This window comes from Rattus norvegicus, chromosome 9 (assembly GCF_036323735.1).
Source record: "Rattus norvegicus strain BN/NHsdMcwi chromosome 9, GRCr8, whole genome shotgun sequence".
Taxonomy (NCBI): domain Eukaryota; kingdom Metazoa; phylum Chordata; class Mammalia; order Rodentia; family Muridae; genus Rattus; species Rattus norvegicus.
The window spans coordinates 106,957,766-106,979,902 of record NC_086027.1 but is presented as its reverse complement, the minus strand read 5'-3'; the positions used below and the strand labels follow the sequence as shown (position 1 = coordinate 106,979,902).

The 22,137-nt window shown below is 37.1% G+C and overlaps 1 long non-coding RNA gene across 3 annotated transcripts; it reads left to right on the top strand.

The window, feature by feature from the left end:
• The first annotated feature begins 10,282 nt into the window (after positions 1-10,282).
• On the top strand, positions 10,283-20,919 carry LOC120094754 (uncharacterized). Of its 3 annotated transcripts, none has more exons than XR_005489353.2 (3): positions 10,283-10,594; positions 13,903-14,003; positions 15,682-20,919. It is a non-coding gene; the product is annotated as an uncharacterized LOC120094754 (long non-coding RNA). The 3 variants fall into 3 exon arrangements; XR_005489351.2 differs by having other exon boundaries at positions 10,525-10,655; XR_005489352.2 differs by lacking the exon at positions 10,283-10,594 and adding an exon at positions 11,235-11,709.
• The last annotated feature ends 1,218 nt before the right edge of the window (positions 20,920-22,137 follow it).

Below are 22,137 nucleotides of genomic sequence, written 5' to 3'. Positions count from 1 at the left end.
AATTCAGGCAAAGCTTAACATAAATATGTTTACTTATTTTTACATAGTTCTTGTCACAAATCTTGGTCATTAACTTTTTAAAAATCACCAATTGCAGTATCTAGTAGGAAATATTTATGAAAAAAATAAAATTTAGCAATATAGTTAAAATTTACAATAAAATACAAATTTAACATTCATTGTTTACATTAGATTATAAATTAAGAATAAACAGATTGAGTACTTTTCTGTACTTTATGCTTTCTAGTCAGCTCTACTATATTCCAATATTTTGTTGTGGGCTAGAAAGAAAAATCACACTGTATTGTGGAATATATAATATTAAGGATTTCTCAGACTTACTGACAAAACACAATTTTTTTATTAACTTGAGTATTTCTTATATACATTTCGAGTGTTATTCCCTTTCCCGGTTTCCAGGCAAACATTCCCCTAATCCCTCCCCCTCCCCTTCTTTATGGGTGTTCACCTCCCCATCCTCCCCCCATTGCCGCCCTCCCCCCAACAATCACGTTCACTGGGGGTTCAGTCTTAGCAGGACCCAGGGCTTCCCCTTCCACTGGTGCTCTTACTAGGATATTCATTGCTACCTATGAGGTCAGAGTCCAGGGTCAGTCCATGTATAATCCTTAGGTAGTGGCTTAGTCCCTGGAAGCTCTGGTTGGTGGGCATTGTTGTACATATGGGGTCTCGAGCCCCTTCAAGCTCTTCCAGTTCTTTCTCTGATCCCTTCAACGGGGGTCCTATTCTCAGTTCAGTGGTTTGCTGCTGGCATACGCCTCTGTGTTTGCTGTATTCTGGTTGTGTCTCTCGGGAGAAATCTACATCCCGCTCCTGTCGGCCTGCACTTCTTTGCTTCATCCATCTTCTCTAATTGGATGGCTGTATATGTATGGGCCACAGGTGGGGCAGGCTCTGAATGGGTGTTCCTTCTGTGTCTGTTTTAATCTTTGCCTCTCTATTCCCTGCCAAGGGTATTCTTGTTCCCCTTTTAAAGAAGGAGTGAAGCATTCACATTTTGATCATTCGTCTTGAGTTTCATTTGTTCTAGGCATCTAGGGTAATTCAAGCATTTGGGCTAATAGCCACTTATCAATGAGTGCATACCATGTGTGTTTCTCTGTGTTTGGGTTACTTCACTCGGGATGATATTTTTCAGTTCCAACCATTTGCCTATGAATTTCATAAAGTCATTGTTTTTGATAGCTGAGTAATATTCCATTGTGTAGATGTACCACATTTTCTGTATCCATTCCTCTGTTGAAGGGCATCTGGGTTCTTTCCAGCTTCTGGCTATTATAAATAAGGTTGCTATGAACATAGTGGAGCATGTGTCTTTTTTATATGTTGGGACATCTTTTGAGTATATGTCCAAGAGAGTATAGCTGGGTCCTCAGGTAGTTCAATGTCCAATTCTCTGAGGAACCTCCAGACTGAGTTCCAGAATGGTTTTACCAGTCTGCAATCCCACCAACAATGGAGGAGTGTTCCTCTTTCTCCACATCCTCGCCAGCATCTGCTGTCATCTGAGTTTTGATCTTAGCCATTCTCACTGGTGTGAGGTGAAATCTCAGGGTTGTTTTGATTTGCATTTCCCTTATGACTAAAGATGTTGAATATTTCTTTAGGTGTTTCTCAGCCATTTGGCATTCTTCAGCTGTGAATTCTTTGTTTAGCTCTGAACCCCATTTTTAATAGGGTTATTTGTCTCCCTGTGGTCTAACTTCTTGAGTTCTTTGTATATTTTGGATATAAGGCCTCTATCTGTTGTAGGATTGGTAAAGATCTTTTCCCAATCTGTTGGTTGCCGTTTTGTCCTAACCACAGTGTCCTTTGCCTTACAGAAGCTTTGCAGTTTTATGAGATCCCATTTGTTGATTCTTGATCTTAGAGCATAAGCCATTGGTGTTTTGTTCAGGAAATTTTTTCCAGTGCCCATGTGTTCCAGATGCTTCCCTAGTTTTTCTTCTATTAGTTTGAGTGTGTCTGGTTTGATGTGGAGGTCCTTGATCCACTTGGACTTAAGCTTTGTACAGGGTGATAAGCCTGGATCGATCTGCATTCTTCTACATGTTGACCTCCAGTTGAACCAGCACCATTTGCTGAAAATGCTATCTTTTTTCCATTGATGGTTTTGGCTCCTTTGTCAAAATCAAGTGCCCATAGTTGTGTGGGTTCATTTCTGGGTCTTCAATTCTATTCCATTGGTCTATCTGTCTGTCTGTCTCTGTACCAATACCACACAGTTTTTATCACTATTGCTCTGTAATACTGCTTGAGTTCAGGGATAGTGATTCCCCCTGAAGTCCTTTTATTGTTGAGGATAGTTTTAGCTTCCTGGGTTTTTTGTTATTCCAGATGAATTTGCAATTTGTTCTGTACAATTTATGAAGTTTTACTTTTCTTAATATTGCTTTGACCGATGATAATTTGAAGAGATGACATGTGTGTTATGATCGCAACAGAGGAGATCAATTACTATACTCAATGACAAACAAATCTGGTTCTAAACCTTCTGGCTAACACTCTCTTACAGTATTTAGGACTTGATTAACTTCAAGTTCAAAAGTATCAATCTGCGTTCTGAATGCTTCTCCTCCAAACACAAGCATTTAACACGAACCACATTTATGTATGAAAATCACTTGTTCAGAAAGCAAGCAGACACGTTTCCCCCTGAGCAGTCCTTGCCCCCCGTGCCTTGCACGTAACTGCCAAACCTCTTCCCACCACACACCCCTGCATTTTCAGTCCAACAGATAACGTGGTTGGAAGGAGAGCAGAGTGCAGATGAAAGCGTAGCTCACAGTGCTGTTTCCAACTCAGACAGTTAATGTGAAGATCAAAGTCCCAATCTGTCTCAGTAGATCTTTGATCTCAAAATGGGCTCATTTAGGATGTTTCCTCGTGGGTCTGGGAGATTGGTAGCTCAGATCACATTGATGATATTTTGTGCTGACATATTTCAAAACTCCACTACATTTCTCCCGGTTACTTGAATCTCAGACAGAGTGTAATATCTCTGTCTATTTCTTTGTTTTATATCCTACAGATATTGACAGAGAGCAGTAACGTAGGTAACAGCAGTTCTCAACTGATTTCTGGTTTTGTTTTTATAAAGTGGCTTTTATTTACAATTCATATAAAGTTTTCATTCGCGCCAAGCCAACGTTGCTCTTACTCGAAGATTTTCCATTTTTTTCTTTTGCTCAATATATAAACATATCACACCTTGAAATTTTTACACGGAGTGTAAAACATAACTTAAAGTCTTAGGATTTCCAATATTGTAAAAACATCTTTGGGGGTTCCATTTTTTTTTTAGTAAGTGAAAAAGAAAAAGAAACTTTAGTCAAGTTACTGTTTCAATCAATGCATCCCAATGTGGACAGTGTGCACACCCTACTCAATGTGTACTAAGAAAAGATCAAAGGAGTGAGAGAACTAGAAATAGTCCAACTTGTCAGAGCTCCCTTGAAATTCATTTCTAAGAATTCAATGTACCAGTGTACATGGAGCCAAGGACACTGATGCTTTCTTTCATCAGACTGCAGACAACTGCATGGAGGAACGGGACTGTGACTGCTAAACGTGGTTCCCCTTTCAATCTATGTATCTACACACACACACACACACACACACACACACACACACACACACACACAAGCTCGCACTCACACACACACAAGCTCGCACACACACACACAAGCTCGCATACACACACACACACAAGCTCGCACACACACACACAAGCTCGCATACACACACAAGCTCGCAGACACACACAAACACACACACAAGCTCACACACACACAAGCTCGCACACACACAAACACACCTACAAGCTCGCACACACACACACACACAAGCTCGCATACACACACAAACACACACACAAGCTCGCACACACAAACACACACAAGCTCGCACACACACACACACACATGACAACTATTTACCAAGTTATAAATGTTAAAAATCATGTTTACTTAAACCTCAAATTAAAACATTAGCCAACAACTCTTGCAAAAGCATTTATATCCAAATATCACTTAATAATATTTTCAAGAGAAGTTTGTTTTATCAAGCATCTAAAAGCTAAAGATTTCTAATATTATGAAGACTTATAAAGATAACAATTTGCTCATACATAAAAGAAGAAAAACATTTCTTAAATTTTCAATCATTCAGAAGATATGGAACACTAGGGTCCATTGTTTTTCAGCTCTCTGTCACATTCACATTATATAATGGCTTTTTGTTCTTTGAGAAAAACTGATTTTTTATATATTAAAAATTATTCCTTTTAAATAAATTGTATCCTAATGTTTATTCTGTTCATCAAAAATATTTTACCATCTCAAGAGAACACAGAGATGCACCTATGGCTCCATCTGCATATGTAGCACATTATGGCCTTGTTGAGTATCAGTGTGAGGAGAGGCCCTTGGTCCTGATGCCCCAGTGTAGGGGAAAGCCAGGGCAAGGAGGTGGGAGGAAGTGGGTGAATGGGTGACAGAGTTCCCTCCTAGAAGCAGGGGCAGGGGGAGATGGGATGGAGGGGGGAAGTTCTGGAGGGGAAATCAGGAAAGGGGATAACATTTAAAATATAAATTAAGCTTTGTACATGGTGATAAGAAGGGATTGATTTGCATTCTTCTACATGCTGACCACTAGGTGAACCAGCACCATTTGTTTAAAATGTTATCTTTTTTCCCACTGGATGGTTTTAGCTCCTTTGTCAAAGATCAAGTGACCATAGGTGTGCGAGTTTATTTCTGGATCTTCAATCCTATTCCATTGATCTATCTGGCTGTCTCTGTGCCAATGCCATACAGTTTTTATCACTATTGCTCTGTAATACAGTTTGAGGTCAGGGATAGTCATTCCCCCAGAAGTTCTTTTATTGTTGAGGATAGATTTTGCTATCCTGTTTTTTGTTGTTTTTTGGTTTTTTGTTTTTTGTTTTTTGTTTTTTGTTTTTGTTTTGTTTTTGGGGGTTTTTTGTTTCTTTGTTTTTTGCTTTTGGTTTTTTGTTGTTGTTTTTTTGTTTTTGTTTTTTGTTTTTTTTTTTTTGTTATTCCAGATGAATTTTCAAATTGCTCTTTCTAACTCTATGAAGAATTGAGTTGGAATTATGATGGAGATTGCATTGAATCTGTAGATTGCTTTTGGCAAAATGGCCATTTTTACTATATTAATACTGCTAATCCGTGAGCATGGGAGATCTATACCAACCAACCAGAGCTCCCAAGGACTAAACTACTACCCAAAGAGTATACATGGACAGCTCCACAGCTCCAGCTGCATATGTAGCAGAGGATAGATTTGTTGGGCACCAATGGGAGGAGAAGCCTTGGGTCCTGCTAGGGCTGGACCCCTCAATGTAGGTCAATGTCAGCACAGGAAGGGGGCATGGTTGGGGAGGGGGTAACATACTCATAGAAGAAGAGAGACAGGGGATGGGATATGGGCTTATGGACAGGAAGCCGGGAAAGGGAATAACATTTGAAATGTAAATAAAAAATATCCAAAAAAAGAGAAAACAATGCAAATTAAAGCAATCCAATAAAAGAAAAAGAAAGGATTTCTTTCTTTTTCTAGCTTATAAAGAATCAGGCTTTATTATCATATTTTCAAACATTCTTTGTTTTGCTCCCGCATTCTTCTCCATTCTTTCCCCTTTCCCTCCTGCCCTCCCTTGTGCTCTTCTCCTGCCTTTTATGCTATACCCATAATCTTTCCATGCATGGTTTCAAAGTGTAGGGCATTATTTAGCTTCAGAAATCAGAAAGGTCTTTGTCTGAGCCAAATAAAATATATTTTTTAAAAAAGAAAAAAAGATACTTTACAATATTATTTATTCACAGGCTTTTAGTGTGATATGTAATTTTATCTATCCCTTTAAAGTTATTTTTATTTTTGAATACAAATTAATTTCTGTTAAGTCCCCAAGATATTCGCAAAAATGATGAAACAGCAAAACAATGCATTTTTATAAATGCATTATTTTCTAACATTTTGTAAATTTTTTAGTGTTGATTTAGTATATTTAATAAGTACAGAATCATACAAGTATGAGAAAAATTACTTTTCTTTTTAAATAGCTAAACTAACACTCTTTTGGCATTTTGTGGTAAATAACTTAGAGAAAAAGGACGAAAGTCAAGTGTGTAAGAAGAGAAAGAATGATTACGTCAAAAAGTCAAGCACAGAAGGAATGAACCGAGCCTGCTTTTGCTTACTGCATCCGTAGGAACTAAATCTGATATCTTCCCTAAAGCGTACACACCTGCTTCAAATAGTTCTCCTCGATTCTGACACAGGCAGATATCCTAGGAGACTCGGCCTCTCTCATTTAGAATGATTACATCTTTCATTCAAGAATCTCACAGTTCAGTGGGAGTAGCCCCTTGTCCCTCTGCAGTCCTCTCTTCTAATCCTTCTGGGCAAGATAGGATAACATTGTGCAACATGACATCACTGATATATTTTCCAGATTCGGAATTGCTGGCTCACCTGGCTGAGCACGTCTACATATTCCTTGGAAGTTCTTTTGTAATTCAATCACTTCAGCAGACTCGGGTTCATCTATCATAATCTGTTTTCGTTTTTCTATTTTTCTACATCATTTTTTTGTTTTTCTCTTTTTATTACTATTTGGGTCACACATGAAATTGCCTTTATCACAGCAGGTGTGCTGCTTCGCGGTACAGTGCTTTACTAGTATGTACATGTGAAGCTCTGGATTCCATCCATGGCAACATGTAAACACACAGAGACACACATACAGAGACAGAAACAGACACATAGGAATACACACGGACACACAAACACACACACAGAGACACACACACATACACATCCATATACACACAGACATACACAAACACACACAGACACACACAGAGACACACACATACACATCCACAGACACACAGACATACACAAACACACACAGACACACACAGAGACACACACATACACATACACACACAGAGACACACACACAAACACACACAGACACACAAATACACACAGAGACATATACGCACACAGAGACACACACATACACACAGACACACAGACATACACAAACACACACAGACACACACACATACACATACACACACAGAGACACAAACACACACAGACACACAAACACACACAGAGACATACACACACACAGAGACACACACATACACACACAGAGACACACACACACACACACACACACACACACAGACCTTATTATTCATCAAACTCTTCTTAATTCACACCCTCAAACGACCTAACACTCAAAGTAGATCTTCAATAAAATCCATTTTCACTTTGTATCTATGTCTAGGTAAGTTCACACTTCTTGTATCATCTTTTTCTTTGGTTTAAATGCAAACTCTCCCCAGTAGGCTTAGGTGTTTGGACACCTGGTCTATGGCCAACAGTGCTGCTTTCCATATTGTGGAATTTTCAGTATATGAATCCTTAGTACAGGAAATGGTTCACTGGGGCAAAGGGTAAGGAACTGGAGCAACCAGTTCCTGTTGGTTCTCTTAATTTACTGGCTTCAGATGAACTTTGACCTGCTTTCTTCCCTTCTTCCCCATGAAGAAATGTGTCCCCTCAAACTATAGCTTAGGATAAGGTATAATATCCCCAAACTTCCCCTCCCCCTTATATTGCTTTTCACCTCAGTAAGGAAAAAAGTGACAAGACAGGAGAAAACCTGAGTGATTTAATTTTCCTGAGCCAAACTTCCCTATTAACACTGTAACATTTCATCAATGACATGTAATGGATCCTTATATATTCTTTTAAATTGTTAATTTTAGGTTAATTTGCTTTCATTTCTTGATTTAAGTAGCTATCTTATAGTGAGAGAATCTTTTTCACTTTACATCATTTAGAAAGTATATGATAGTTTTATAGAATGTCTAAAAATACAATATAGTCAACTTTTCAAATCCAAATTCTCCTTCATATTTATAAAGGTATAAGCTAATAACATTATTGTGATTCTGAACTTTGTGGACATAAATTATGCTCTTGGAAAAACTGTTATCATCTACGGAAGAAAATATTAGTATTTTATGTTTTTTTTCTGTAAGGGTGGCAATATAACAATGTATGTTTTAAAACTCTTCAGGCTGTATCTCTTTATTTCTTCCTGGAATCCTCAATGTCTAAGATCCAGGTTGGGCAGCCAGCCAGACACCCCAGGTTGCACATAAAACAGGACGGTGAATGATGCTAGAGAGAGAAAGGAGATTTTCAAGACTGAGTGGAAAATCAGTTCCTTCACCTTAACGATCAGCCACAGACTTTGCCCTTCACCAGAGCTATCTTACATAAGGCTCTTACCTATGCCCCAGAAATCATGGCAGCAGACAAATTTTAATCTTCTATAAGACACAAGGACGAATACAATTACTAACATGGATGCTATAAATGCCTATGGAAAATATTTTATTAACATACGTACATAACTAACATGCTGAGCATGTATGTTGGTATGTATTGCAAGTGCTTGTACTTGTGAGTGCACACCTGTTGGTGTGAGTGTGTGTGTGTGTGTATGTGTGTGTGTATGCATGTATGTGTGCATGTGTGTGTTATATTTCAAAATAGTATTCTTGCTAACTTTTCTGTCACTGGCATGTGAAAATCTTTAGTGTAGGAGCTACAAAATAAATCTTGGTGTTACTTTTCATTTTGCAAGAACATTCCATTACCGTATCTGAAGATGTAATGAAGATGTAAGATCCAAGTCATTGAAGGAAACATATTTTTGTCCACTATGAAATTACAAAACTGAAAATTTGCCGAAACATTAATATTTATAGGGCTTTAATGATCATATTTAACAGTAATTTGCTAGCTGTTGATCTTACTCAATTTGAAGTCATAGTTCCAAATGTCAATAGAACCTAAATTAACTCCCCTTGTTCTTATTCCTAATTTTACAGTCAATATTGTTATAAAACATCTATATAAACTAGATTGTGTTACTTCTTTTTTTTCCTGGAATAAGACCCAAATTTAAAGCTAAGGTAAGACTTGTGTAGCCCAGTCATCTGGGGAGTGTGTGAAAACACCTCTCTCTAGCTCCCTCAGACCACTCAAGTCAGAAGCTCTAGGAGCAGATCTGGAAACTGTGACTTGTTTTTTGTCTCCACAGGTAATCCCAATGTGCTGCTGGATCTGAGAACTCCTAACAAAGGCACAATAAAAACACGGTGTCTTTTTCTAAAAAGCGGAAAAGAAAGGAGCTTTGCAACTGTTAATTAAGCAAAGGCAGGAGTTCAAAAAGGCAGCAGTGGAAATATTGAAAGCTCCCAATAAATAGAGTTACAAACAAAACAGTGAAAAAGAACTATTTAGACTGTTCTCCTGTTCCTGGGAAATTAAAGAAAAGGAGAGAGAAAAGAAAATGAAGAACAGCTCTATACATTTATCCCACATACAAAGCAACTGCAGAAACATAAGAAATCACTCTTCAGAGTGAAGAAAAACACACTTCAGGTGCTTGCTGCACTCTTTTTTTTTTTTCTGCAGATTTTGGACTGCCTTTGGCGTAGGCTGTAACCAAGCCTGCACGTTGTTAGTGGTTTGTGATCGGTATACGCCTGCTGTACAGCTAACTGCTCATCATAAATAGTGAAAAAAAGGACAAACTGACTTTATAGATAACATAATTACCCACTTTAGAATCAATTAGAGCAGTAAAGACGTTAAATTCACCTCATGTTCTCATTAATTTGGTGCATGGTCCCGAACAACTAAACGCCACTGTACAAAAATAAATAAATAAAAGTTTCAATTTGCCATATGTTGCAAATCTAAAGTGATTGCCATTGATCACTAAGTCACATCCTCGTGGTTGGATGATTAATAAGGGAAGGAACATTCTGTTATTGTCCAATCCCTCCCAGTCTCTCACAGTGCTATGTGAGAGGCAGTCCCTACATACGATGCTGAAGAAAAATAATTAGGAATCTATTTCCTGTGTTAATAATGATTACAGGGAATATTTGAAAATGATCCGCTTACCTACTATTTTTTCTCTCCAAATTTCTTTCTGCCAATCACAGCTACTTAATTCAGTTTGAAGGAAGGGAGGTGATATTTCTTTGAATAACTACGTGCATAAAAGATAGTGGATGTTAATGAAAATAGTTTGACTCGCAACAACAATGGGGCCAAGCACTTTATATACAACTACACTATCGTCCATGGAATCAAATACACGCCAACCTGCAAATGGGAAGTGAAGCCAGTCTAAGCAGTGTGCTTAAGGAAGCATGACTCCCTCATGTGTCTATGAAGAAAACAGATGGTCTGCTAGCACATTTTACAAAGTTCTAATGGGAGATTCTGCAAGTTAGCAGCCTTTGTCCTTCCACAGAAGGATTTTTTTAAATTTTTTTTATTACTTCTGCTTGCTGTCAGGAGTACACAGCTGAGAAAGCCTGTCCATCAGCTCCACTGACAGCCCTGGAACTAGCAACAGCAGGGGGAAGTGACCAGTCACACATTTCGAGCAAGTTTGTTCTTCCAGGGCTCAACTGAGAATTTTGAAGCTTTCCGTTGTCAGGTAAAGGAATCCAAAGAGGCCTGCCTGAGGCCAGCTGGCTTCACTGAATCACCGTGTGAAGGTAACAGCAGCTAAAGAAAAAAAAAAAATCCGAGCTTAACCTCTGTTCTCGTGCATTAAAAAGAGTCAGCGTAGGATTTTAAAAAGAAAAGGAGGAAAGAAATGTAGCAGACTGCTCAGCTAGCCTCTAACCGGGTGGGAGGACCTGTGCCGAGTTCACTAAATCCCAGAGCTATTCCAGGCTTTATAGGTAATGGAACTCATTTTAGCCAGTTCACCCATGGAGGATTCAAGGTCTCCATTCCTCGCTTAAGTGTAGGCTCTCAGTTTCAAACATCCGCATTATTTTCCTCCTTCAAACTCTTTCAGTCTTCTCCCTGCCTCAGCCATGTACCCCCTCCTTCTCTATGATGCAATGGTAATAAATACGATGACTATCAAACCTGATCGTTCCATTTCGTTGTCTCTCTGACATGGTTCGTGGGTGTAGGTCAAAGATGACAAGGTTCACAGAGACGCTTGCTACTTCCGCCATTCTGTTCCTTCCCTTCTTGCTCCATTTGACCTAAATATACACTTCCCATTTTCTAATCACAGGACCCTCTTCCCTAGACGTCACACTTGCTCCTAGACACTGTCTCGCTCATTAGTGGATTTCCTACTTACTTTGCTCATTTGGGCAACTGTGATTTTTTTTTTTCCTCAAAGAAGTAGTGCTACCCTGCTCTTCAGAGCTCTACCTCTTTCCCTGTGGTTCCTATTCTGTTGCTCTGTTACTATTTTATGTTTATACATTGTGATCTCTCTTACCGTTCTTCTGTCTGGAACAGTGGTTCGTATCCTTTGGGTCACGACCCTTTTGGGGGTCAAATGACCCTTTCTCAGGGGTCATAGATCAGATATCCTATATCAGATATATCATATCCATGTGATATGAGATATTCCCATGATGGTTCATAACAATAATATAATTATAGTTAAGAAGAAACCACTGGAATAATTTTATGGCTGGGGGTCATCACAGTACGTGGAAGTGTATTAAATATCGCAGTGTTAGGAAGGTTGAGAACCACAGTCAAGACTCTGTGTCCAAAGACTAAAGCCGCAATGATATGGTGAGTACGAAATTGAAAACGCGTACAGTAAATGAGCTTCACAGACTGGGAAAGCCACTGGTCATTTATATATTGTACGTGTTAATATCATTCATTAACGTATTTTAGTATAAATTAGCACCAGCCCATCTCTGCAGGTATAATTATAATTATGTAGGTGTAATTATATAATTATGTAGATATGATTTTAGGCTACATATATATATATATATAGTAATCAATAACAGCTTCCCATACCATAAACTAGGAGCGTAAAATTTGCATTACAGAAAGAACTAAAAGATGCAATGTAATTTTTTATGTTCTACATTTTTATAAAATGAGATTTAACTGTTAACTTGTTAATTGTTGAGAACAAACTGCTGAGTATGGATGGGATCCAGATTAAGAAAATACCGGAGATTACTTAACTAAAATCTCTATGGTAAACGTACATTGCTTGCAGTTGTCTCTGTTTCAAATGCTGTCTAAATATATATTTCTTGTGCTCTTAGCATTTCATGCTTATTTAAGTTATTTTCTTTGCTTTGGTTTTATTGGAAGATAACCTCGTGTTCTGTAACTTTATTTCTGCACCATTTTGACAAAGAAATTGACCTCCCAGACAAGAATGATTTAGATTTATGAAACTGTCCCGGTAGCACATAGTCAGGAATTTGTTGAAGTCTCCCTGTGTGCTTTTAAACCAATTGCTAGGATTTCTTAGCCAGGGTACATGATTTCATTACCAATACCCCACACCCCTCCTGCACAGATTTTAGCCGAGATGTACTGAGGTTTAATGTTCAGAGCATAAAGTTGGAAGACATGCAGGTAATTATTAATGAATCTCATAATTACAATTCTGGCCACAAACGTATGCTATTTCTCCTTCTTTGAAATGTGTGTATAATCTGTGTACAATAATAACAATGAGGGCTTAATTTCGCATTGGTTCTATACATTACTGAGCTTTGTATTTGATCTGACTGGGAAGATCTAATATAAAAAATTAATTTCCATCCATCACAATGCTTCCCTTCAGGGTTATGGTAGATAGTAATTCAATAATGTCAAAAAATACAAAAAAAAATAATGAAGTACTTCTTCTGAAAGAATGAACATTTCCAAATTCTGTTTTACAGTAGTATAAACAAACATATTTTATGTTTCTTTGAACCAAATCTGGAAAATATCCAGAAATCAAATTGTGTCAGAGTAATAGTAACCCTTCACAACTCAACGAGTCAGAATGAGGTCTACTTCCCTTTGGAAAATGGACACCATTTGCATCTGACTTACTTACCCTGGACTTGGGCAATAGCTGAGTAGGGCAAACACAGATGACCTATGCTTTCTAGAATGTTCCTTGCAGTCGCAGCTTGTGGTAGCCATAACGACTTTATATACAGCTAACTAATTTGCTGTGACACATAACAAATACATCAAAGAAAGGCAGAATTGTGCGTCATTCATGCACGCCAGGAAAAAAAAGCTGCGTGCTGGACTTTGCTTGCATAACGACCTGCATCGGAAACATTACCACATTGCCGTTTGCTTCTATCATCACATAAATGTTTGCATTTAATTTTAGATTGGGGCACAGAAGACGAATTTAATATCATCAAATGCTATGTGTGTCTTTGCTGCCCCCTTAAGACAAGTAAACATAAATAAAAAAACCCCTAAGTGCCCGCACTTCTCCTAGTCTTCAGAGCATTGGAGTTCTATGTTCTCTGTACAGATACACAAACAAACAGGCACAAGGAGACAGCTCAAATGAGATGTCAACTGATTAAAAATAAATAGAAAATTAAGTCAGAGCTTTCCCTCACTCTGAACCATACACAATGAAAATATTATTGCCATTCAGTGATACGCACTGTTAGTCTTTCGGAATCAACTATAGCTACATATTTTTTAAAGCTGTTTATACTGACTGAAACTTAATACCTAGTATGGTTTAGTACATTCTTGGGGTTCTCTTGAGGGACTTCCCTGTTAGAAAAAGACAGCACAATTGTTTCACTTTCTACTTCATTAATAAATAGTGCATTGAGATCATATAATTTACAAATTTTAATCAGACAAATAAATTATACGGGTCATAGTGCTTATCATAACCACTATATATAAGACACTTAATAACTGAGGCTTTACCCAAAATAATGCAATATTTAATTATTTAATTATTTAATTCCCACTTATTTTTAGACTATTTTCTGGAATAACGGGCATGCATCATGCATGTAGAAGACAGGGAAAACTTGCAGAAATCAGTTTTCCACCTCTGTGTTTTCGGGGAGCAAACTCAGGTAGGTCACCCTGCTTGACGTCAATACCTTTCGTATCTCACCAGTCCCGATCCAAACAATTTCTTAAAGAGGATAGTATGTGATGTTTGCTATTGGTTTTATTTTGATGTATCAATATTTATACAAATTCCTTGCACAATTAACCGAAGTGAAAGCTTTTAGTTTCTTTGGAAACACAGTTGTGTCAAGTGATGTTTTGTCTGGAAGGTGTCTTGTGAGGAAGAGAAAGTCTTGCTGAAGCAGACATAGGAGAAGGATATACTTTGTTAAAGCAGAAACTTGAGATGGCATGTGATGCTTGGAACGATTATAAATGGAACCCGATAAACAGTGAGAGTCCCTTTTGCATTGTGACTCCTTATGATGCTTTTCTGGTCTTCCTGATCTTCCCTGGTTTTCGTGATTCTTCACTTCATAGAGAAAAACACACCAAAAAAAAAAAAGAAAAAAAAAACAAAACAAAAACAAACAAACAAACAAAACAAAAAACCACAACAACAACAAAAAAAAAACTTCTTATGGTCACTTCTGCTGATTAGATGGAGTCTTGCAGTTTCTGCTGGGTTGTGCTACTGCTACTGGTTGGTGTTTGCTATCAAATTGGACTTCTTAACAAGAAGAGTGGAATCAACCCCAAAGAACTACTGCTCGGCAGATTCTCAACTCTATTTTCCTATAAAACTTCATTTTCCCTTACCTGTGATCATTTGGCTAGGAGAGAGGTTGAAGTGTTCAAAAACCCTAAATTAAGTAGGTTTAGAGAAAAATCTAAGTCTATGTCTAATTTTTTAGTCTATTATTTTTGCTGTAGTGTGTATTAATTTTTAAGAATAGTCCCGTTTTAAGAATTAATTATTTTAAGACATTCTTGCACTGATTAGAATATCAAACCAAATTTGAGCAGACATAAACTGCTAAAATGATTAAAAATCTAAGAAACTATACAATACTATTATTCTGGTAAAATAAACCCCAAAAATCTTCTCATTTTTTATTTGCTTAATAAATGTGTTCTAATATTGATCAAAACAGGAATATTCCATGAATACCAAGATTATTTTGTTTATCTGTCACAATTTGACTGATGTGTATATATTAGTTAATATTAATAAATTTACCATTTATTTATTAAAATATTCCATCTAGGTATAAACAGTATTTTATGAATAAATATTTTGGTGTGCTTTATTGAAAACCTTAAAGACAATCTTACACTACATATCTTAATATGGGCCCCTGTCATTTCCATTCTAAAATCATTGTCATGAATCAATGCAATATATGAGATCTATATTTATGGCTGAACCAAAAGTGACTTTGAAATTATTTATGATCTCATGCTGAGAATTAGACGAATTAGAAACAGTGTATGTGCAAGTGTAGGAAGGGGTTGCCATTTGAGGAACCAGTACACTGAGCAGGAATTAAGAATGGTGCAGAAGTCCCTGCAATGAAACACATCAACACAAATGAGGACCCCTTTCATCTAGCAGAGGGACTGGCATGTGTAGCTGCTGGCAGGATAGGACAATTCTGATGCACGCTGGTCATAAAGGTCGGTGGTAGAAGTAAAACCAGGATGAATTTTGTGTCTCCATGACTTTCTGACTTCTCGGTTCAATCACTGAGGTGAAACCAGTCTCTCCTTACTGTGGTTGTCCCCTCTTATCACTTGCAGAAGATTACAAAGAGCCGTCAGCCTTGGGCATACCCAGGAACCACAGGCAAGCTTTGACCGCAAGCAAAAAGCAGTATCAGTTCCTTATGCATCTAAATCAATGAGCAGAGAGCAATCAGAATCATCAGCAGGAAGCCTCACCTCTCTGTGAATGGATGGGCCAGTTCAAGCAGGACAGGTCCTGCAATGTCTTGCCAGAAGAAGCAGGGCAGCCCGTGTGTTTTCAGCTCCTTCACGAACTTGACATTTCTCAGAATGATGTGTCCGTTCTTTCGTAGATATTTTGCTTTCTACACATATAAATCAGATGACTCAATTGTAAAAGTGATGTGATACACAAAAATTTGGTTTTGACTCCTGTATTTGCTGATGACAATGTCTATTGATAACCTTAGAATAAGATGATTATTTTAAATTTTCTTTTACAATTTATGAGGATAAAAAATTTCAATGACCGCCAATGAAATACTTTTTATCCCAGGAGATCGTTAACAGCTAATAAGCAAACACCAGTCTAGTACATACTGTGCTGTTTGAAATGTATGGTTATTTTTGGCTCCGTTCTTGTAAACACAATTTAGACTGTTTCTCAATATTCTAAACTAAAATTCAGAATACAAGTTCTATATTTCTTAGTATTATTATTCAGGGAGATAAAGAAGAAATAACATATTTCTTATAGTGGAAGGATAAAATAGAACATGTAACTTTAACCTGACTCTAAAGTAGAAAATACCTTTCTTAGCATTAAAGACTGGAAGATTTTATATATATATATATATATATATATATATATATATATATATATATATATGTGTGTGTGTGTGTGTGTGTGTGTGTGTATTATATATGTGTATATTGTATATATATTATATATATGCATGTATGTGTATGTATGTGTGTGCATGTGTGTGTGTGTGTGTGTGTGTGTGTGTGTGTGTGTGTGTGTGTGTATGTGTGCTTCAAACAGTGAGTTCCGATAACACATACTGTTTCTGTTTTCTAGTTTCAGGTTATGTGACAGTCACAGGCACACTGAACTTTTATTTCTGTATTAAGTCCTACTGAGTATTTTACCCATGGTATTGCTCAAAAAAGAAAACTTCTGTCAAACCCCCTCCATAGAACTCACAAATTCCCTTTGTTTTCATATATTCCTATGTTAACACGTATGGCGGTTTGAATGAAGATGTCCCCAGAACTCTAATTTCAATGCACATAACAGTGCGGAAAGACAGAGCATTCTTGCTGAAGGTAGTATGTCATTGGGGACAAGCTAAGACCTCACCATCCTTACAACTCTCTACCTTTGCTTGTAGTTGAATATACAATCATTCTGCTTCCTGTACAGCCATGGTTGCCACATGCCTCTATATTTCCATGCCCTGATGAAATATTATCCCTCTAGAACCATGAATCAAATGAACTCCTTTTTTCCCAAGTTGCTTTTGGTCATGGTGTTTTGTCACAGCAAATGAGAAGTTACCAGTACAGCAAGACTTGCAGACAAAGCTGGTTTCATTGTGGTGAGTGAAACATTACACTCAAGGTATGACTTGCCACAAGTCATGCTGTTCACAGGCCAGGTTTGATGATGTCAAAGCAAGAATAATAATTTTATATAGAATAAAGAGAAATACTTCAAAACAATAATGTAACCTTCCACAATCATGAAGATGGCAAGGTCCACAATCATGAAGATATCAAGGTGGCTATGTCATTTTTTTAGTGCATGCAATCAAACATGTGAGTGAGGGTAGGTCGGCATTTGGAAGAAAAGTAATTGGACAATACGGTTAAATCTTTGTTATATTCCCTAGCTTGACTCAAATCTCTTGAAAGACAATAAGAAGAATTTAAATGCCTTTTTGATGCACAAGAGAAAACAAAACACAGTACGTATTATAACTCTTTTAGAAGTGCCACTGGTTTATAGAGGACAGATTCAGATTTGTGCCTACTGCTTAGTTTGGTCTTCATTGTTCTTCGTGGTGAACTGTGTATTTGTCATGGGCCCTCTAATGAACACATCAGCTCCTGTGAGTCTCAGCCCGGGGCAGACAGTTCAAGGGTAATTGTGTATCTCAGGCAAGCGGCTGGTTAATGGCAGAGCACCTGAGTGGAAAGGCCTTGAGAGCAGATACTTCAGAGTATGGTGAGGACCACTTTCTTTCTGCTTCACTCTTTCTGGAAAACCTCTTTTCCTTGTGAAGCACCAGTGGCAAATGCAGTCTTTATTTTATCAACAGAGGCAGGATGTGCTTCCGCACCCTCAGGGATAGAAAATTACTCGGTAACACGGGAGGATTCATAATTTTAAGCACACTGTTTTATGGGCTCTTGGTTTATTTAGAATTGCAGTTAATTCCGGTTAATAAATAGTGCACCTATAGTTTGACTCTGCACTATATTTTAGAAATTAAGAGACTGTCATTTCTAGTCTGGACAGAAATGGTGACAAAGCTTGAGCATTGATTGGACAAAGGTTCAGAAAGTACAAGTAAAAAGCTTGTTTGGTTTTTTGTTGTTGTTGTTGTTGTTGTTGTTGTTTCATTTAAGAAAAATTATTTTTGGTTGTTGTTTCATTTAAAAGAAATTATGTCCCTTCTTTCCCATTTGAAAGAAACCCAGATTTTTATCAGCTTCAAGCTTAAAGTTCCTGGAAAATCTGCCAATCATTTTTTACCAGGGCCAAGTATTTTCTAGTGCTACTGCTCGGAGAGCTCCCACAGCACAAGTCTGCTCCATTCTTGATATCATTCAGGTTTTAATCCTCTTTTGATATTGTGCATGAACAGAATGGTGTTTGTAGAAATCAACCCTGGGAAGGTCTGTTTATAACTCACGCTGAGGAGCATAATTGAGCTCAGCTTCTCAAAGCCCTAATTATATAAATCCAATGTCCCTGTAGCTTGGAGAATGTGGAATTCTGAATCTACAATGTTTCACCAGGAAGGTAGGTATTTTATTTGCAGTTAAATCCTGATGAGAACTGTGTATATTCTTTTCATTGTACTTAGAAGGAATGCTATGAGACCTTCAATGCAAATTATATGCATATGTAGTATATGCATATTTGCATATGTATACATCGGTCAAATTAGGGTTTAAAATATTTATTTTAATTTCTATTTTCCACTTGTGTAGGTTTCTGTACATGTATTTATGTCCTTGTGAGGGTGAGTGCCCACAGAAGCCAGAAGAAGGCATCATGTGCTATGGAGCTGGAGTTTCAGGGAGAGGGACACAGTGCAAGGACCCAAGTGTGGGTCCTCTGAAGGGAGAATACATGCTTTCAACTGCTAAACCATCTGTCTGGCCCAAAACTAGGCTTAAGCACAGAATATATAAGTTTCGTCAAATAAAATTTATGGCACTAACAATAATGTTTTGAACAACAAACACTAAAAATGTTTAATCTTCTGACTTTTTATTTGTTCTTTTATTAATTTGTTTTCTTGACTGTGCATTTAAAAATACTTCAGACAGCTATTGCTAAGTTATATTTCGGGAGCCTTAACTGACTAGTATGTGTTTTCCAAAAAGAGCTTGTTCTATGTAACATTTCCCTCGTTCCTGGGAATTTTTTTTCCAAATGTTAAACAGGACACAGTGAAACCACTGAACTGACTCCATGTGTAAAAAGGTGAAGTTTGTTCAAACTACGAGGACTATCTCCAATGGATATAGGATATGGATTGGGGTGCTGAACAGCAGAGAGATTCGCTGTGGTGTGAGGTGGACAAGTTTTGTGGAACAGCCTGCGAACCAGTATGGGGCTGCAATCTGCTGGAGGTTTATAGGAATCTAGATCTTTCATGGCATAAATATTTTCATTCTCAAGTTAAATTCCAATGTGGATTGTCTGAAACCAAAGAAAATTACTGTTTTGATAACAAAAAAAATCCACAATTGATGAATAATTCTGACTTCAAGTATCATTTGTCTCAAGTGGTTATCAATTCATGTCTGCCTACATGGTTTTCAGATTAAATTTATAGCCATAAAAGAGAAAGTTTTTAAAAGAAATAATCTAATAAGCCCTAGCCTTATATAGAGATAGCCTGAGCAGTAGGAAGTGTAGACTTGGCTGAAGGTCTACTAAGACTGGCAGAAATGGTTTGGTTTTCTTTCAGTGGCAGACTTTTAGGTTGGATCTCATAGTCTATGCATCCAATTATATTCATGAATATAATATACATTATAGGAGCTATAAAATAGAAGAAATTAATTTGTTTCTAGTTTCCAAATGTGAAATAGGCTTTGTCAGGAGCCATCTAGGAAACGATAAAGGCATACGAGTGACCGTTTTGTTTATGGCCCATCATTTTGCCCGGCTGTGATGGGTAAACTGAATTGTAGAGGTTACAGAGATCTCACTTTCGGATTGATTCTTGTTGTTGATGTGTCTTTCCTTTCATTATTGTATATTTTAATGATTTCTTGGAATTAGCCCACCCTATTGGGCAGATTTTCTATGATCAACAAAGATGTCTTCTCTTTTAGTAATGCTTTATAGACAAATTGATGATTTCATAATTCCTAATAATGATTCTATCGAATTTTGAAAATTGTACAAATAATTGTATAGTATGAATACTGACTGCAATTGGTGCTTCATCAAACTTCATGTTTCATAGGTTAATTGCACTAGGATAAGAAAGCAAGCTTGGAACAAATTTACAATCAGGAAAAACATTCCTTCTAGGCTAGCGGTGAAACCATTTTCTGATAACTAAAAGGTCATAAACTGGGAACGAACAACTTATTGCAAGTGAAAGGACAGAAAATAAAGTATTGACTAAATTTATCTATACAGAACTTCAAATGTAATAAGACACAAGGCAGATGATTTGCCTCTCGACAAAACTGTGCTAACTTACGACATACGAATTACTTGCTTTAAACATTTAATGAAAGTATAGACTAGAAGATTGATTATGAATGTTTACTTAGGTACCAATCTTGATGGAAACACATGTAAACATTTCTGCTGTAACACTTTGTTTGACTTATGATTTTAATTTATGTTTTAAACTAGCTATGAACTTTTCAAAAGACGATGGTTGGAAAACCATGTGATCACTTATCCTTAGACAGAATAAGAACTAAGAATATCAAGGAGAAGGCATTTGCTTCAGCAATAAAAGTGGAAAGGACTTCTTTTTTCTGTCACCAATAGAGATACAGAGCTCCCCCCCCTTATTTAGTGACTTTTCATTTTGTAGTAATGAAAAGGTAGACCATTTTTCCTTCTCTTTGCAATAAAGTTTGGAGTTTCTTTTTCATCCAGAATGAGTATGTTCTTTTCGTGCTGGAGCTTGCTCAATGAAACTTACTTATCAGGGATTTTGTTCCATTCGCTAAATATATGTATGTATATGTAAGTATAGGTGTATGTATGTAAGTATGTAAGTGTTTACACTTGTGGAGTTGATGAGGCACATGGTCAGGTCCAACCAGAACCTGTGTGTGTATGAATACATGTGTGTGTTTGTGTAAAATATTTTAATTATTTTCCCATTCTTTTCTCTCTGTTTCACAAAGAGTTAATAAGTCCCTAGTACCTTTCCTGACCAGCAAGAGGGCCTTGAGTAAGAGAGAAATCAGTGCATGATAGCACAAAATAGTAAGTTAGGCATACGAAGAAAGAAATCAGCACTTATTAAAGTACAAATAGCAAGACCAGGGTTCATCTGTCTTTAGCCTTTGTCCAACTCTCTCCCACCTCAGCTCTTCCCCAGCTCAAGCAAGGCTTTTTTTTCCATTTAAAAAAATATATTTTCAAATGTGAAAAAATTATATCACTTTACCTGCTCTCACTTTCTTACCTCCAGTTTCCTCCAGGTGTCTCTTTGTCCCTCCCCACAGCCAATAGAATTAAAGCCTACTGACCAGGTGCAAAATCATGCCTTGTCCTATAAAGAACAGACTTCTTTCCAGAGGTGAATTCATTGCCATTAGAAAAGAATCTTGTGCAGGAACTATGATAGGATAGAAAAAGTATTTACTACATTCTTCAAAATACACTTTTTTTCTCAAATGACACCAAGGTTTATTAGTGATCAATTAGACTTGGCAGTTAATACGTTTTCACATATGACCTTATTCATTAAAAGAATTCACAGTATATTTTTCTCTTTTTAAGTAGAATGATCAAAAGAATTACTTCAACAAATTAAGTTCTACAAAGTCATATATTAAATGGTTTAATATATTTAACCAAATTGAAATGACCTTGCTCAAGGCAACTTGTCGCTCATTGATCTATTCAGTTTTGCAACTTTTGCTTTGAAGTCATATTTCAAGTGTACACAAGTATATTCCTCTTTTTCCTCTGTGCCAATGACAACATCAGGACATGAGAGAAGAGAGTAGTTAGCAAAGAAGACAGGTGATAGGCTAAGTCTAATTTTATTTTCAATGCAGGGTTTGGACGTCATTCTAGAATGTCCT